Below are 17,592 nucleotides of genomic sequence, written 5' to 3'. Positions count from 1 at the left end.
AGAAGACAGAGAGTAGAGGAAGGCAGATTGAGAAAGAGGCTGTTGCTGTAATCCAGTCTAGAGGGAACCAGGGCTTTGGAGACATCTAGCCTCTGGGGGAAAGTGAGATGAGTCCCTTTTAGGAGGTGCAGCTGGTAGTGGGACTTCTTGGGGACGTCCAAGATGTGAGGAGAGAAAGAGAGAGTGGAGTTGAAGATGATACCAGGTTTTTTTGTCTCACAGGAAGGTGATGGAAGAGGGCCAAAGGCGGGCGGCCAGAGTGAGAGAGGGAAATCAGGGGCAGGGGTCCCAATCAGAAGGCTCTCTGTGTTACTGACATTAATGAAGAGATTGCTTGAGGTGCGCCAATCCTGAAACCAAAGCTTATTCTAAGGTTTATTATAGCACATATAGGGGTGTAGTGGGAGTACTCACCCTCTGACCAAGTGAATAGTTAAGTCAAATGGGAGTTGCTGAAGGTAGTTTTTCCTGGCATTGGATTCAGACGCAGATTCCCAAGAGCTGTGGCTGCAGAAATGATTCCCGTCGGGCCCTGGAGCTGTGTTCAACCCTTTTCAACAAAGAAATGCAGTAGGCATATATGACGGCCTCTTCGGGACAGATGGAGGAAAGCTATTTTAGGTGACAGTCACTGCAAATGGGCGACAGCAGGTGTCTCTACAGTTGCAGTTAAAGAAGACCTTGCCAGACAGGATCATTTGATGCTGGGAAGCTGAAACTTGGCCGGAAGATGACTTATGGCACGCACTGCCAACCATCTAGGTTCCGGCTCAAAACATAGAACATCAACATTTGTGTTGATGTAGACCACTGAACAGCTGGGTGATTCACTGGTTGGTCCAGGGATGACACTAAGTGCTCAGGACGGCTGGACCTTGAGAAGGTGTCAAGACTGGTTGGTCTCACTAGTCCAAGAGTTGAAGGACCGCATAGGGCATTTGCAGATCAGGTAGTCCAGCAGGGCTTTGTCACAAAAATTTGTTCCAGCATGACCAGATGGATCATGCCTTCAAAAAATGTTACTTTATGGCCCTATACCCATCCACCCAGGTTTTTCAGGGAATCTGTAGCAAAAGACACTGAAGTATTATTATTTTTTTCTTGTATTCTCTAAACCTCTTTTTTTCTTAAAATTGTATTTTTATAGATTTTTCCAACACAAAAAGCTGAAAAGGACCCAAAATAAGCATATGAAGGCAAGTCCCTGAATGCTCACACCAGTGAGCATACAACTCTCTAGGGAAGAAAGGCTGAAGTCGATCTTGTAAGGATAACAAGTTTTAATCTCACACACTGATGAGAGCAACAGCAAAGATCTCTGCTGCTAAGAATGTTCTGCCCAAAAAAGAGTACAAGCAGAGGCTTAAGACGAGACACATCGCCATAGTGACGCAATACATACAGTAAAAACTTGCGCGGCTAGTTGGTGTGCTACTATAAAAGATCCACCTTCCCCATAAGGGATGCCAGGTCAATGGTTCTAGTCAAGTCTATCTGTCTTCCATCACATGGGTGTCGCAGAGATCATCTTCTTCTCATCGACGAAGGTCAACAAACAAATTAACTATACTTGTAACACAATGCTACTTCATCATTATCCTGTGCACCTGGCCGGCTTTGAGACTGGCACAAAGGAGGTTCTGGGGCACTCTAACTTCCACAGACACATTTCACTCACTCCATTCTGCACCATCCAGCTCCAAGGTCTCCACCCTCGTTTATTGCTCCCAGCACCTCACAATACAAATCATATGATTGTAGCTCAATGATGTGCAATGTCCGTCCTCCTTGAACATTTCAGGACTTGTTACTTTGGGGTTTGTAGTAAAAAAGGCAACTGGTGCCATGAAATTCAGGGATCTTAAGGTTTAGTCAGTTATATGGGCTATAACTCGTGGTCGCCTGGGAATAGGCAAGGTCACGCTTTGTCCAGTGTGTGATAAAATGCATACCAGGTGCCGGTCTATGATTGCTGCCTTTTGAGGCACATTCCCTACGAATAGAAAAACATCTTTGCAACACTGCTAGAACAATGAATGAGCTTTATTGTGGTTGGAGGTGTGGGTTTCCTCACAGGAGCTCAGGCATGGCTGGAGATTTCGCTTGTCTCACAATTAGGGCCAGGTGCATGAAATGGCATATTCGCCATGCAGGCTCTTTTGCCCCTTCCCTTGAGGCAGATGGGCACATTACTGTGCCCATCTGCCATGAGGGGGGAGCATACTGCCCATGCTTAGGGGTCTTGTTGCAAGATTTATGGTGCTTCTCTCCCCCCCACCCCAAATGGAGGGGGGGCATCTTATGTACCCCTTCCTGGGGGCAGAAATCTGGCCCCAGGGAGGGTTCCATGAGTTGCCCCCCATCCACTTGGGGTGGGGGGGAGAGGTTAACCCCCTTTTCATTACCTATATCTCTGGTGGTTTAGGGTTCCCCCACGAAAAACCCCACCTTTTTAAATAAAGTTTCTTTTATGTTTTGCCCCTTCTCTTGAGCGAGATGGGCACACATACTGCCCCATGCTTGGGGGGGGGCTGTGGCAAGAATTCTGGTGGCCCTCTACCCCCACCCCAAATGGATGGGGGGCATATTATGTACCCCTTTCTAGGGGAAGAAATCTGCCCCCAGGGAGGGCTACATGTGGGGCCCCCCAACCACTTGGGGTGGGGGGAGCCACCCCCCTTTTCATTCCCTCAATCTCTGGTGGTTTAGGGTGCCTCCCAACCCCCACCAAAAACATAATATGTATTATATTTTGATTGGCCACTTTCCTAGAGGCAGATGGGCACATTATGGTTCCCAAAGTCTCAAGTAAAAACTTGTCCTGTACGAGCTGTTCAGTTCATTGGGCAGTCCAGGAACACTTCCAAAGTGGCTCATTTGCAGGTTAAGAAGGAGGTGCCAAGTGTGGTTAGTCCCACTACTCCAACGGGTCGAAGCGCCCTTGCAGCCCTTAGGTGATCGATGAGAAACAGGGGCTCCAATGGGACAACAGTGGGGTCAGGTTGCCAAACCTTCCAGCGGCTCACCAGAGGGTTCACAGATCTGTTTCTTCAGTTTGCGATACTTGGCTGCTTTTCTTTGTGAACTCAGAAGATCGACCTAGAATAGGTCTAGAGTGTCTTCTCCGTCTCGGCAAAACAAAGAGAAACAAATAGGAGATCTGCTTACATTCAACTATTCCAGACATGGAACAATCACAGACCATGTTGGTGCCAGTTATCGCAGCACACCAGACATGCTGGCACCCAGGATGTGTATTGGAACTAGACAGCTCCAGCCCACATCCTGGGCGCACACACAGAAGTCATGCAGAACCCTGCAAAAGCTTCGGTTTGCATGGGCTTCTGCATAACCAAATAAGAAATGTCCTCGGTCTGCTCGGCCTAGGAAAGGCAAAGGGACAAAATGGACAAAGGACAGAACAAAGGACTTTATTGCATGGCCATTTTAGGCACTGGCCACTCTCATGGGCCAAACATGGTAACCATGGTTTGGACCATTGAAAAGAGTCAAAAATGCTTTAAAAGTAACAGCTGCCACCAGTTCCATCCTGGGCACATTCACCAAAAATCCTTAAAAATGAAAAAGAGACCCCAGCGCACTGTACTCAAAGGTACATTCTGCACTGATAAAATTTTGTAAAGAAATGGCAACAAAGTGAAAGACTAAGGGAAACAAAGTACCCAGTACCGACAGTCTGAAGTGCATGTCAGTTTCCCCTTAACAAGATTAGCAAAATCCCAGTGGAGTACAGGAGAAGGCTGGGTTCCACTGGTAAAAATCCGGCTAGTATGGTCACACAAAAGCAAAACGTTAGGGGGTTCACAACTGGAGGGAAAATTACACATAAATGGAAATCTTTCCTAACACTGGGGTCTGGTGCCCAAGAACCTCAAAGCTTCTTGTGGAATGGGGTAAAAAGTAGGAAGAGTTTTTGTGGTGGTGAACATTTTTCCAGAAGTCTTGTCAACAATATTACAGATAAGTAAGATTATTTCCCTATCCCTAGAACAGCTTTTAGAAAAAACATTAAAACAGTGATGGAATGGAATAAAACAAAGTTTATTCTAAGGTTTATTACAGGGGAGACAGGGACGGCTGATTGTAATGCGAGTACTCAACCCCCTTATTTTGATTTTCCCAGTGACTAAGCAGGTTGGCTGGGAGCTGATGGAAGAATGTTTTCCACTGTTAGATCCAGTATAAGATGTAAGGGATCTGCTGGTGCGCAGATGATTCCGGTCAGATCCAGGAGCGGACTGCAACCTGTTTCAATGATGAAATGCAGCAGGAACCAATGCAGGCCTCATCAGGATGCTCTACCAGATGGAGGAAAGCTGGTTCCAGTGACAGTCAATTGGCACGGGCGACAACAGGTGTCTCTCCAGTCATGGTTGAAGAAGACCTACTGGGACAGGATCCCTTGATGCTGGGAGGCTGAAACTTGGCGGGAAGGTGACTTGTGGCATGAGATGGTGACTACCAAAGTTCTGGACAAACAGAGAGAAAAGTGAGGCTTCTGTAGAGGTAGCTCCTGGAGAGCTGGTCCATCTATAGGGTATTCTTGGATGCTTCTGAGGGATCTGGATGACTGGATCTTGAGAAGGCATCAAGATTGGTTGGTCCAACCAGTCCACAGTTGAAGAACCACAGAGGCCCTTCGCATATCAGGTAGTCCAGCAGGGTTTCACCAGGCCAAATGCAGGAAGGGCTGCCAGGCCTCTTTGGGAGTTGTCCACAAATCTTCAATCATCTGCTCTTTTACACAGGATAATTGGCTCCAAAGTTGATCTGAAGAAACAACTGCAGGTGTCCTCTTCTTATCCCAAATCCTGGTTGGAAGCAAGTCCAAGCCTGCGAACGGTAAGGATCTGCACCATTCAAACAGACAGCAGTGGACCCACCAGGGACCACTGTTGGTTTCACTGATGCTTGCACTCCAGAAACTATGGCACCACAGATGTGGAATGGGGCCAGACATTCCCACCAACTAACTGGGTCCACACACAAATGGCATGCACTAGCCTGCAAGAACATCAGCTTTTTTGGGAGACCATATAAGGGATTTCTAGACCTGATAAGGCAGGAAGAAGGCCAAGAAACAAAATTACCAAAAGATAAGCAAATAATTGCATAGCACTGCCATTTTTGGGCCTAGCCATGTTTACCAGCCTGATATGGGAAATGTGAATTCGCACACAAAAAGTACTGCAAAAATTGTAAAAATTAACTGCTGCCACCAGCCTGCCTTTAGGCACATATAAAAGTAACCAAAAATCCCAAGTGTAAAAGGCTAGAGTGATACACAATTATCACCACTGCACTGCATTATTAGATGTTCTGTGCACTGTTAAAAAGCTACTCAAAGCACTAAAAAGTAAAAAGACGGAGGCCACCAGGGGGCGCACAGGCGATGGCTGCCTGAAGACGCTGCTCCCGCCGAAACTGGGCCATGTTGAGGGATTGTCCCCCCCCCGCTACCCCCCACGGACCATCTGCGGTTCTCAGTGGCGGTGAACCCCGGGGGACCCCCCCGGGCGAAAGAGCGACACTGAAAGACCCTCGGGTGCAGGAGAACGAGGCCTCGCGGCCCAACAAGAGGATCCACGAGAGGCCCCGCCCTCCTCCGGAGCTGCGTGGGGAGTCGTGGTGCGCGGTAGCCGTTGAGGCCTGCAAGCGCGCCTGATCTCTCCACCCCGCCCCAGTTACAGAGCACGCCGGCGCACGGGCGGGGACTTTGCCATTGGGGCCCCGTGGCACAGGAGGACGGAACCGGCGCGGGGCCGAAGCCCCAGGCAGCGGCGACTCGAGCCGCGGACCCGGACCCACCAAAGGAGAGGCAACCCACCTGACCCGAGCTCCCGAACACAAAGTCGAGCAACAGGGGCGCCGAGGCCCCGTCCAACGGACCCTGGTGAGGGCCATCAGAGTGGTGAACAGTGGATAACAGCGGGACAAGGCTGGTCAGGAAGGTGAGAGGGACCCGCGCCCGCCCCAGAGATCGAGGTGGCCCAGGCGGGAGGAGACTTGAGCCCGCACGACCCCCTCGACTACGGGGGACTTACAAAGGGTCGCCTGGAGCCAATTGATGGGCGAGACGATCCCAGACCCCCGAGCAATAGGACCTCCAAGGGGGGGACCCGAACACGGATCTCACACAGGTGGTGGCCCCTGGGCTCCTTCCCAGGGCGAGTGCCCGCCTGGAGACGAACTCGGAAGAAAACATGGCCGATAGAATCTAATCATCACGCCGTGGGCGCTGCGCCCCCCTTCCCCGGGGGCCTAGCCTAGACCTTCCTCCAACCATAATTTGACACATATCGTCGCCACCTCCCCACCACAGGGACCGTCGATCACAAGCAGTGGGGAAAGGGCGTGTAAAGAGTGCGAGGCACCCACCAGAGGCCGGTGGTGCGTGTGCCCGCTCAGAGATAGCCCCCCACGGAACGGTTTTGCCTGAAGGAGAGAGGGCAGGCTCCCAGCTGGGTCATCGCTCTTGGCCCCCGAGGATCGCCGGCTGGAGGGAGAGGAAGGGAGACCGGATGAGTTGGCGCCACACAATCCAGGAGTACCGTTACCAGGACGCCAGAAGGGAGAATTGCGGGCCGGAACGGACGACCACAATGACCCAGCCCGAGACCTCGCCCTTGCCCACTCTTACAATGGAAAAGGGCTTTGCCTCGGTCCTGCAGGAGATCAGAGACATGCGGGCGGACATTGCCCAGAAAATGGAGAACAGGGACGTAGGGTGGACAAGGTTGAAGACAGACTGTTGCAGCTGGAGACGAACCAGTCCTCAGCAACGACCCAAGAGATGGACATGTCCCTGAGACTAGCTGCTCTAGAAAAGAGAGACGAGGAGAGGGCCAGGCAAATGGACGATTTCAAAAATAGGGAACGGAGGAACAACCTCAGGATCTTTGGGGTGCTGGAGTCGGAGGGAGAAACGGAAAGAGAATTGAACCGGGTGGTGAGAGACATCATCACCCGCCTTTTCTCGGACGAGATGACGACCGAACCAACGTTTGATCAGGTCCACAGAGCGCGGGGGGAAGAGCTGGGGGACCCCGGTCAATTCTGGTCCACTTTCATTACTACACCGAGAAAGCGAAGGTTCGGGAGGGGGCCAGGAAGACATGGGAGATAACTGATAATAATGCACAAGTGTCCATTTTCCAGGACCTCTCTTCATACACAATGGCCAAACGCAGGATGTGCCGCCCTCTAACACAAATGCTAAAAGAGAAGGGGGTGCGCTATAGATGGGGGTACCCCTTCTCCCTCACGTTCGAATACGAAGGTCAACGGTCGACCCTGATTACAGAGGAGGACATAAGGGGAGCCATCCAAGAGTATGTGTCGGACCCGACCCCGCGGAGAGAACCCACGGGGTTCGCAGCGGAAGGAGCCAGAGAACGCAGGCCACAAGGAGAGAGGAGAAAGAAGACGGGGTCCACGGAAATTTAAGAAACTGAACCCTCCATCCCCGACGACGGACAGGGAGGACGCCGACCCCGGACAGGGAGGAGCGGGCCGGTCGGGCCTGGGGTAGTCTGGTAGTTGAAACGCCAAACTGGAAGTGAATAACGGTATGGGGAAACAGGGCAAAGAACTCAGTTTACAAACACAACGTCCGGCCCGCCTCTAAGACGAGTTGACTTCCAGGACCATGGGGTCCAAGGACGTAAGGGGACTCCCAGAACAGCAAGTATGTCGGCTACCTGGGGGAGGGGGGCTAGGAGGGGGGCGGGGGAAAGGGGGGGCTCAAGGAGGAGTGATTTCCGATATTACCCCAGCCGGAGGCGGTAGGCTGGTGGTCCGGCCAATTACCAGCAATGGTGGAACTATTTGGCTGGACGCTGGGGTGGGGGGGTTGAAGGAATAGTTGGGGATGTTCAGTTCGGAGGGGGGACAAGGGGGCAGTTGGGGACAGGTTTAAGGCCCACCTGGGGGGTGTGGGGAGGGGGCAAGGGGGATCAGGACATAACACAGATGGAGTTGGAAAGGAAAAGTGCCATGAGTCAGCTACCCAGTAAGATGTTGATCCTAGACAATGGCTGAGGATCTGCCTGTCCTTGGCGTGGGTTCCCTTAATGTGCGGGGGTTGAACACCCCAACCAAGAGATCCTTAGTCTGCAGGGAATTCAGGAGGGCAAAGCTTGATCTGCTCTTTCTTCAGGAAACACACTGGGCACGGGGGAAGGAACCGAAACTGCGAGGAGGCAGGATCGGGGAGGTCCTCAGCGCATCCCACAGAACCAAGAAAAGGGGGGTAGCCATATTGCTAGCAAGGGATGTTGGCTTTGAAGTGGAAGCCACAGTGAAGGACCCAGAGGGCCGATATCTGTTAGCAAGGGGCTCTTTGCGGGGCTCCCCTCTGACTCTGGCAGTGGTGTACGGCCCCAACGAAGGCCAGGCGCAATTCTGAGAGGGAGTGAAGGACAGATTGAAATTGTTTGTTCGCGGGATGTTGGGGGTGAGGGGGGATTTTAATATGGTCCTAGACCCAACCACGGATAGAAGACGCTTGGGGCCCCAGCCCAATAGGGCTGCAGATGAAACCATGGGCCGTACCTTCCAGAGGGTCAATGCAGAGCTGGGCCTGGTGGACACCATTCCGACTCCCAGGACGGGGCTCCCCTCTTTCACATACTACTCAGCAATCCACACATCATACGCCCGTATAGACTACGTCCTGGTAGACGAACCCCTTCTTCCACATGTCTCGGGCCACAGGGTTGACCCGGTCCCTTGGTCCGACCACGACTTGGTCCGTACCACCATAGTGGGGGGATGGCGGAGTGGCAGTAGAGGGCGATGGAAATGTAATGACTCCCTGTTGAAGGACAAAGTTCTGGCTCAGGAAGTGCAGGACGCCATCTCGGAGTATTTTGAGTTGAACGACAATGGCGAGGTGGGCACACACGTGCTGTGGGACGCCTTTAAGTCGACCTTACGCAGTGTTCTCATTAGAATGGGAGCCCAGAAAAAGAGGGAGAGGGAGGCCCAGGAAAAGTCCCTGAGGGAAAAGATAACCCAACTTCAGCCGGGTGGCCTCCCGGAGGTACCCCTGGAAAGGGATCAGATTGCCTCCCTAGAAAACTATAAACTCCAGTTAAAAGACCTCCTGTTACATAAGACTGAGCGGAGCCTCCAACTAGTGAAACGAAAGTATTATGAGAAGGGGGACAGAGCTGACAAAATCCTGGCCTGGAAACTTAGAGAGATTCAGAGCAACAGAACGGTGAAGGCATTGAAGAATGAACGGGGATCATTAGGTCACGACACCCTGAACATTGGAGCGGCCTTTCGCCGTTACTATGAAAAGTTGTACTCGTCAGAATATGACGAGGATGACACCCAGATTGAGGATTTCCTGGACTCCATCCAGATTCCATCCTTGACAGGCGAAATGGCAGAGGCTCTAGAGGGCCAGGTGACGGAAGAGGAGGTGGAGCATGCGATCAGTGGGATGAAGGTGGGAACGTCCCCGGGGGAAGACGGCTTCTCAGTATACTTCTATAAGAGGTTTCGGGATATCCTAGCCCCACATCTGGTGGAGGTGTTTAACAAGGTGTTGGAGGGGGGCTCTCTGCTGCATACCATGATGAGGGCCATAATAGTGGTACTGCCCAAAGAGGGCAAAGACCCTACCGAATGCTCCTCATATCGCCAGATTTCCCTTCTCAATATAGATGTTAAGATTCTGGCCAAAGTGATAGGTAAATGGATGGAGGGGATAATGCCCAAGCTGGTTCACGGGGATCAAGTGGGGTTCATAGGGGGCAGGCAAGGCTCTGATAGCATCAGGAAGATGATAGACCTAATCCACCATGCCCAAGAATCAGACCTCGAAGCAAGTCTGTTTTCCCTGGACTCCGAGAAAGCTTTTGACAGGGTAGAGTGGAGGTACATGCAACTCCTCCTCCGTCGGATGGGCTTCGGGGCTCACATCAGGAATTGGGTTTCTGCCCTATACTGGACCCCGACGGCGAGAGTACAGGTGAATGGAGAACTTTCCGACTCCTTCCCTCTCACGGTGGGAACGCGGCAGGGATGCCCACTCTCCCCTTTAATATATGTCCTGACGATGGAGCCCCTGGCCATAGTGGTCCGAGCCCACCCCAACATTAAAGGGATTAAAAGAGGAGAGGTGGAGTTCAAGCTCTCCCTGTTTGCTGACGATATTCTAGCATACCTGATGGAGCCCAGCTCCTCGCTCCCCCCCTCCTGTCCCTGATGACGACCTTTGGGCAATTCTCGGGGCTAAAAATAAACGCATCTAAATCAGTGTTACTCCCGGTATAGGTGTGCAGGGATTGCGGTAGGGAGGGACTCCATTAGGTACTTGGGTGTGCTCCTAACGAGAGATCTCTTAAAATTGGCTTTGGCGAATTATGGGCCCATTATGGCGGAGATTACATCGGATCTGAGGAGGTGGGGTGGTATGATCCTATCCTGGTATGGGCGCATGACGGCGGTGAAGATGAACATCCTGCCGAGACTGCTGTATCTTTTTACGCCACTTCCAACGGGGGTCCCCAACCAGATGTTTCGAGACGTACAGAAGGCAGTCCGAGAGTTTGTATGGCAAGGGCAGAACCCGAGGATAGGGAAGGCCATTCTAATGTTACCTAGGGAGGAGGGTGGTTTCGGGCTGCCGTACTTCCTTCTCTACCACCGGGCCGCCCAGCTACGAGTCCTGTTGGAGCATATGAAGGAGGGGATGGGCACTTATTGGTCTTATCTGGAGGACATGGATGCCCACCCTCTGAAAGTACGCGACCTTCTGTAGTTGCCGCGTAAACACATCCCAAACAGACTGTAGACCCACCCAACCCTGGGAATACTTTGGTCGATCTGGAAGGAAGGACCCACAACCGCACACCTTACTTCATGGCCCTCCCCGATGTCCTCGCTCTGGGGCCACCCGCTCAAACTAGGCAGCAGGGGATTCAGGAATTCCCAGTCCTGGTCGGACGGGGGGTTGGAATGGGCGGGTCAACTGTTCAAGGAGGGCGAGTTCCTCGAATACGAGGAGCTGCGAGATGCGCTTGGGCGGGTTCTCTTTCAGTTTTTGAATATTTGCGCCTGCAGGGCATCCTTTGTGACCAGACTTGGGGCCTGAACCTGCGGAGACAGTTGACTCCCTTTGAAAAGTTACTGGACACGGCCACAACAAGGAAGGGGGTAGTATCCAAAATGTACCACATATTGAACACTGTTAACTTGGAAGGGAGGAGAGGGTTTCTTGGGTTCTGGAATGACTTGGCGGGAGAGGCTCTCTCAGAGGACGCATGGTCCAGGGTATTTAAAATAGCATTCCATGGGAACCTATTTACGTCGGACATGGAGCACAACTTTACGATCTTACAGGGATGGCATAGAGACCCATTGAAATTATCCAAGATGTTCTCGGGGGTGTCCCCCAGATGTCCAAGAGGATGTTGCCAAGTGGGGACGAGGGGTCACATGTGGTGGTTCTGCCCTAAGGCACAGGCGTTCTGGAAGAAGGTACGGGGGTGGATGGCGGAGGTCACCGAGGAACTACTCCCACACAATCCATTGACGATGTTGTTGGGCCTCCCACCAGAGGAGGCGGAAATATATAGGTACCCAAGAATGTGGGAGACTATGTTGCGAGCAGGAGGAGAGGCCCTAGCGCAAAGGTGGAAGAGCCCGGAGACCCCCTCTAAGGAAGACTGGCTAAAAAAACGTAAGAACATGTTCCTCACGGACAAACGGACGGCCATGGTAAATAACGAATTGAGCGCCTTCCAGGCAAATTGGTATGGGGTTTACCAGGCATGGGGGTGGGACGCTCACTGACATTATGTAGACAACCTGGGACGTGAGGGCGATGGGGCCCAGAGAGTACCACTCAAGGACAATGGTGTAATCTATGGCCCAGGAGACAGCGGATCCGTCTAAGCCAGCATTTACGTGAACGCATAGCACAGCTCCAAGGCACCGAACTATGAGTACTGATGACAACTCCTGCGGTTGGATTTTCGATGGGACACTGATCTGGGGGGAGGGGCGGAGTTGGGGAGGGGGGACAGGGGGGTGGGAGGGGAGGGAGACCCGGGGCTTTGATGATGATGTTAAACGTGATATTCATATTGCTCCCGGTGTTGTCATTGTTTCTTTCTCTGAAAAATTGCCAATAAAACCAAAGTTAAAAAAAAAAAGTAAAAAGACAAACATGTAACATAGGTTACTAGTAATGATAGTCTGAAGGACTGATCAGATTCCTCAAAGCTTAAATCTTTCTCCTAGTTTAGAACCAAGGGAGTGCTGCCTGGCCTTTGGTATCCAAATGTACTAGCTACCAGTGCTGACTGGGGAATTTCTTTATTGGATGGGTGTAAATATATGCCACAGGTATGCAAGAGCTTCCGAGTGTAATGAGGGAGCCAGAACCTGTAAAATTGATTTGGAATTGTTTGAATAATGTGCGTAATGGCAATAATGATACTAAAAGAAAACATGTTCTAGCTGGCCCTGCCAAATATATGCCAGTAGCCCCTTGTAAGAACATCCTCTTGTTGGAATTGCCATTAGAAATGCCCTACCTCAATAAGAACACCTGTCCAAACTGGGTCCAAAATAGGCCAGTCTGGACATGCTTAATCATAGATGCTCAGGATAACACATTTAATGCCACTGCTAGGCTGACTGCACCAAAATGTCTGTCTAGCCATTTCACACCACATATTATGCATGCTTTCTTTATCCTAGATGCCAATTACAAAACAGCAAACCACAGTGTAACATGGATAGACTGGCTCAACAAAAAGTACAGCCTAGCCAAGTTATAACACATATCAGGCTTGCTTTATCATAGATGCCCAGAACTCAATACCATTCACAGTATGCAGTGGATAGACTGGTGACACCAAAATGAGAGCCTAGCCACATAATAACACACATCAAGTTGACTTCACCAAAAAAGGCCAGTAATTCATAACATGCAACTTATGAAATGTCAACATTACTCCCTTGCTCCCCGGGCCCCCCAGCAATTCACAATCACACATTGTCGCATTCATATCCATTCACCAACCAATCACTCACCCATCCACTTTCTCTCACTTTCACTCACACTGCATTTTCCACAAACGCACCCACCATGAGTATTGACAGTCACATTCATACCCATTTACTCATTGATCATTCACCCATATGCCTTCTCTCATAGTTAACCATACTGCATTCTCCACATGGCATCCGCCTACCCAGAGGATTCACAGTCACATCGATATCCATTGACTCACCTGTCACTCGCACATACACCTTCTCTCATAGTCACACTGCATTCTCAACATGGGTGCACACCCATCCACAACATTCTCAGCCATATGTATACCCAGTTACTCACCTGTCACTCACCCATACACCTTCTCTCATATAAATTCATAATGTATTCTCTGCATGGCACCCTCCCAGAACATCAATATATATACACATTAATTCACCTACCACTCATCCATTCACTTTCACATTCATTCACACTGCATTGTACACACAGGAACCTACTCAGAACACACACACACACACACACACAAACACACACACGCACACACACACACGCACACACACACATAATTGCTAATTGCATTTGTACTGAAAGAGTGTGGACGGAGGAGACTGACACACAGGTGACATGATTGTTGGCAGATACTTTTATTAAACAAATGAGGGTTGGAGAAATGCCTCCCTGTTCCTAATACTAAGAGTTTCCCTGCCACAAAATCATATTCTAAAGATAGTCCAAAGAAATAAGTGCACTGTTGGGTCAAAAAATGATTTCCAGTCCTCACCCTAAGAACTCATGTGAAAAGGGGATCTTAATTAGCCTCAACATTTTTTTCCAGCTCACAAAACAAAGTTCTACAACAGTGCAACAAATAAACTTTAAAAGGAAGGACAACCTTCTCCCCAGCTTGCTGCACCTTCAGAATATCCAACGAGGGGCTTCTTTCTTTTGATTCCCAAAAATGTCCCTAAAATGTTCACAAAAGAAAAACAAGGTATGGGGGTTGCTTACCTTACCCCTGGTTTTCTCCCCTGCTTCTTCCAAATGTTGAAGGAAAATCTCCCTTTTATTGCCTTCATATTGTGTGTACACATAACTAGGGGGATGCTTCCCTTCCCCTGGTTTCTTCTCAGTATATTTCACAGCTAACCTGGCTCTCATTTCTCCCAGGTACTGGGACAATCAAGATTATGTTCTGTAGCGCATTTCCAAGGGTAACGTCCTGTTTCCTCTTGCCTTCTCCTTTATTTCACAGCCAACCTGGTACAGTATCCTACCAGGGACTGTGACTATGAAGAGTGCTATGTATCTCTCTTCATATTTGAGTTAGTCAAAGGCTTCACCTTTTCTTTACTTTCAATTGTGGTTTTCTCACTTTGCTACTACTTTGTTGATCACAGTCAACCTGGTATACTATCCTGCTAAATCCTGTCACTTTAAAGATTGTGTTGACTCTGTCTTCATATGGGTGAGAGTCCCAGACTCATCTTCTCTGTATTTTCATTTGTGGTCTTTTCGCTTTGCTACTACTTTGTTGTTCACAGCCAACCTGGTATACTATCCTGTCAGGTACTATGACTATGAATATCTCATTGGAGGACTTGATTAGGGTTGTGGGTGCAGGTACCAGACTTGCCTTCATAATCTTCCCATCTCTTAACTGTCCTGGTCTCCCTGACCTCATTGGAGAGCTTACCGGTGGTCTACGGTTATGTGTGGGTGCTTCAGACCTTTTTGGCTGCCCTACACTGCTTCGTGGGATGGCGACAACACATCGCTGACTCCCTGCTACTGAGCTGTGCATTTCGGTTTCTCTTTTCACTCCAGGCTTTCTGTCTGACTGGGGTCTCAGGCTTCTGCTTCTCTCGGTTGTCCGTCTGCAACAGATGTTGTGGAAGCACCTCTACAGTGGGTAAGAATCATGCTACTGGTACTGTCATCATCCTGTCTATTTTACTGCTGCATTAATTTCAAATCTTCTGCTTCCTCCTGGGAGGATCATTCTATTCCCCTAGTCTTCTTCCCTTTTTAACTTGCATCAAAATGATTGTAAATAGAAATATTTTGAAGTGCAGAGCATTGTAATTGTTTGCTGCTTCATGTGAACAGCTGATAATTGTTGCAATGCATGGCATTTGCTAGAGTAATTAAAAAGAGAATATGCTTATTGAGAAGCGTATTACAGGGTAAGTAGCAGGAACTCTTTATATGTATAGCATGCCTGTACAATGTTTTGTTAGATGCAGATCTTGTTGGATCTGGAAATAGAAATATTGGACAGTTGCACAGTAGTTTTTGATGAAGATGCCTTTCATTAACAGGAGACATGTACTGTTAGGGTTCAAGTGTACATTTGAAGTATTAATGACAGGGTTAGGTGTAGAGGTTCTGGATGTGATTGGTTGATGGATGTGTGACTCCTTGAAAGCAGCCAATGAGGAAGTGTTGACAACATGAAAGAGGAAAGGGTAGACGGGCAGCCCTTGTTTTACGAGGTCCATGGACACTGCAGTAGTCCGCAGACTGAATTTGCCACATCCGGCCCTTTTGTGGATGCCTGACATGGAAAGGGGATTGTGGGGATTAGCCAGTCAGGCTTGCTGGATGTGTTGTACAGGAAGAGAGGGTAGCAGCAGTTTTGTTTGCAGGAGTTGTGAGAGCACTGACAATGGCTACGGTTATTTGTTTGTAAAGGCATACTGTGTGGATTCTGGGGGACTCTTAAATTCAGTCATTGAAGGTGTATGCTGAAAATCATGGCATCCATAGAAATATTGTATTGGCAGAAGTGGAAGTATTGTGGCATGCATTTTGCGGCTTAAACTAGCCAAGCTTGTTTTCATTCTGTGAGAGTGTGGCTCACTTTAAATGATCAGACATTGTGATTGTGCATTGTGGAGGGGACAGTTTGGGGTTTGTGATTGCAGTGCATTTTAAGGTTGCCCTGAGGGATTTCTTTAAAATGCTAATGCAACTGTTTCTGGCTGCTAAGATACATTTCTTTGGAAATAAATTAGAGGCAAACATGGAGATGTCCAGCAAACATTTTCACTCCACAAATTGAAGAATCAAGGCAGTGTGGCTGCGAGTGTGCAGTCTCTGGCAGTCATTCTACTGTTTCCATTGATCCTGTGGGAGGTGCTACTACCTGCTTGCACCTACAAGAACCCTTCATTCCGCGGAGCGGACCGCGGAGTGTGGCTGCGAGTGTGCAGTCTCTGGCAGTCATTCTACTGTTTCCATTGATCCTGTGGGAGGTGCTACTACCTGCTTGCACCTACAAAAACCCTTCATTCCGCGGAGCGGACCGCGGAGTGTGGCTGCGAGTGTGCAGTCTCTGGCAGTCATTCCACTGTTTCCATTGATCCTGTGGGAGGTGCTACTACCTGCTTGCACTTACAAGAACCCTTCATTCCGCGGAGCGGACCGCGGAGTGTGGCTGCGAGTGTGCAGTCTCTGGCAGTCATTCTACTGTTTCCATTGATCCTTTGGGAGGTGCTACTACCTGCTTGCACCTACAAGAACCCTTCATTCCGCGGAGCGGACCGCGGAGTGTGGCTGCGAGTGTGCAGTCTCTGGCAGTCATTCTACTGTTTCCATTGATCCTGTGGGAGGTGCTACTACCTGCTTGCACCTACAAGAACCCTTCATTCCGCGGAGTGGACCGCGGAGTGTGGCTGCGAGTGTGCAGTCTCTGGCAGTCTGTGCATGGCTGTCATGGCGACCGCCTCCGAAACTCCACTTCTTTTGGACCTTGTTTCTGTACCCATGCCAGATTCTACAGATTTTGAGGAGGGCCGCTTACTTAGAAGTGTACGTCCCCGACTCGCACAAAAACAACCCCTCCTTCCCCGTGGTGCTTCGAGTCTTTCAAACCCGGATGCAACTTATTGTCAAACACAATTACAACCTCAAGCCCTTCGGCGGCGGGCCGAGAACAAAGAAAACAAAGACCCAGCCGCAAGAAAAACCCCCGCCATAACGGTGCGAGGAAGTCAGGCGGACTTAGAAATCCACCGTGATGATTCACAGTGCGCCGAAGTTACTCACTCACCCCTGGGTCCTGTGGCTCAGCGTCTCCCGTTGTCACTTCAGCAATTCCGGTTTCCCCCCTCACAGCTCCGAGCCTGGGACGCCTCCAGAGGGAGGACCGAGGCCCGTGAGCGGGGGGCGGAGTCTGCAAAGTGCCCCAAATTCGACCACAAATCAGGACCTACTCAGGGGGCGGAGCTTGAAGCCGCTAGGGAGGCGGCTTCTGTAGAAGCTCCGAGCAGTGAGAACAGTGGGGAGAGGGTTTCCCTGCCCCCTCCCACGGCAAAGCAACCGCCGCATGTGCACTTCCCCGCCCATTTGGTAACATCTCCTTCGGGGCAGTGGAAAAACAACGACTTGACAGCTGACTCACGTCCTCACATCTTCACCGCAAACGCCCCGATACAAATCGAGGCGCAAGTTCACTTGGGCTCTGATACATCTGCCCCTGACTTCCGGGAGGAATCTTGTCTGCGCTCTCCGGTGGACCGGAGGGGCGCGGACCCTCAAATTGAGAAACC

The sequence above is a fragment of the Ambystoma mexicanum genome, chromosome 3p (assembly GCF_040938575.1).
Source record: "Ambystoma mexicanum isolate Mex_15411 chromosome 3p, UKY_AmexF1_1, whole genome shotgun sequence".
Classification (NCBI taxonomy): Eukaryota; Metazoa; Chordata; class Amphibia; order Caudata; family Ambystomatidae; genus Ambystoma; species Ambystoma mexicanum.
The sequence above is the reverse complement of the archived record's forward strand: the minus strand, read 5'-3'. Positions refer to the sequence as shown.